We start from the raw sequence: 1,802 nt of genomic DNA, 5'->3' as shown, positions 1-1,802 counted from the left end.
TGTGTGTGTGTGTGTGTGTGTGTGTGTGTGTGTGTGTTGTTTGTGTGAGTAATTTTCTGCTTCCAGGTCCTATGGAAGTGTAGGCAGGCACGCTACTTGTAGCTGGACAAGCAGAGTACACACTTGCGCTTTGTGTTCTCCTTTGAGAATATAAGGTATACACTTTTGGGGGGCTTCATTTATCGGCACACACACACACCAAACCCCCCTGAGTGATCRTGTTCAATTTGCAGGTTGAGTTGAGTGTGCAGCGCAGGAGAAACTGAGCCGCTGCCAAGAAAAACACATCAAGTTGAAAAAAGCAAGGTGAAATGAAACATGGGAGGGATTTTGTGGCTTCGCAGCAAATTAATTAGCGAGGATTAGAACAACGGGTGGTGAGGTTTGGGGTCTCACTTAAGGGGCTCCGAGGCCTGGCTGCGTGAMCACGAACAGAGGTTTTGTCTGCACCTCAAAAGCAAGGCAAAAAGATGAAAGGCAGTAAAATCATTTTTAAAAAATAAGTCAAGGGAGATGATGTAAAGGGGACATAAACGACAAAGCCGAGCTGAGGTGGAGCTGCTGTTACTGTGCGAGTCAGAAGAATTATGTGTCAGCACAAGGGTCCAGCTGAGTTACCCCTGAAGCCACAAAGAGCAGAGGTTAAAATAATTTGCTGTGATATGGGACACCCCTTCACAAAGTCGATACGCCGTCACTTGTTTTCACTTTCTTTTATGTAAACAGACGCTATGTCGTTGTGCCGACAGAGTGTAAAACTAGTTGTTAATCCTGCAACAAACTTACTATCAGACATAAAACATGAAAATACTTTAACCTAGAATTAGGTTTAGCAAGAAAATTAAATAATTTATCTAAGAAATATGATGCTGTTTTTGCCATCCTTTATGAGYAGTTGGTAAATCATACCAACGGCATAAAAACAAATTAAATATTTTAATATTTTTAATGCTACTAAAAACAAAACAGATACTGTCTCACTAACAAATAAAATACTTACATTTGTACATTTGTTAGATTTTTTTTCATGCTAAGCACCCATCAGGTTTAAATCCATCCAGTCATCCATAAAAGTTTGACGCTGCAAAAACATAAGGATAGAGCTAAAAAAAATAGGAGAAAGTGTGAAATAGTATTCATACCTGTATTTATGCATATTAACACTGTTCATCTCTAGTGCAGTCATGTCCATGTGCAAAAAAAAAAAATTAAGGAGCAGGAGAAACAAAATAGAGACAGGACTTGGTGGATTTGTGTTGTGAGATGGCTCAGACAGAAAAGTTTGCATTATGTTAAAATATGATTCACTTCAGACATGAAAAATCGATTGAAACTGAGAAGAGTCACTTACTACACTTACTACACAGACTGGAAAACTGGGTTGGAATTTTTGGCTCAAATTGTACCAAATAGACAAAAGCTTCAAGTCAAATAAATTCCATGTGGAGTTCCCCAAGGTTCCGTCCTAGGACCTCTCCTGTTTAACATCTCCATTCAGCCTCCCTCTAGTGTCAGAACAGCACAGGTCTACGAGGGGTGTAAGAAAAAATAAAGCACTGTATTGATTTATAATTCAGACTTAAAATGTAAACTTTCAAGTCAGCAGTTCATTTTTGTGTCTTTATTTAGCCTCTGTTGTTGGCAACAGTCAGTCAGCTCTTCCACTCCTCAAACTATTTAATTATTTTAATTTATTTAACATTTGGACTAACCATTGAAAGCATGGATTAAAATAGGAAATTTGAAATATAGAAAACATAGTGAGGTTTTTTTTTTTTTGAGAAAAATGGCAGTATACAGTA

The 1,802-nt window shown here is 38.0% G+C and overlaps 1 protein-coding gene across 1 annotated transcript in view; it reads left to right on the top strand.

Annotated features, from left to right (window-relative positions):
* Nucleotides 1–1,802, top strand: part of LOC106530627 (tumor necrosis factor ligand superfamily member 10) — a gene marked incomplete at its 5' end in the record, with an annotated part of 71,077 nt that overhangs the window by 62,161 nt on the left and 7,114 nt on the right.

This window comes from Austrofundulus limnaeus, unplaced genomic scaffold (assembly GCF_001266775.1).
Source record: "Austrofundulus limnaeus strain Quisiro unplaced genomic scaffold, Austrofundulus_limnaeus-1.0 Scaffold540, whole genome shotgun sequence".
In the NCBI taxonomy this organism is placed as follows: domain Eukaryota; kingdom Metazoa; phylum Chordata; class Actinopteri; order Cyprinodontiformes; family Rivulidae; genus Austrofundulus; species Austrofundulus limnaeus.
This window is presented reverse-complemented; position numbering and strand designations above follow the sequence as displayed.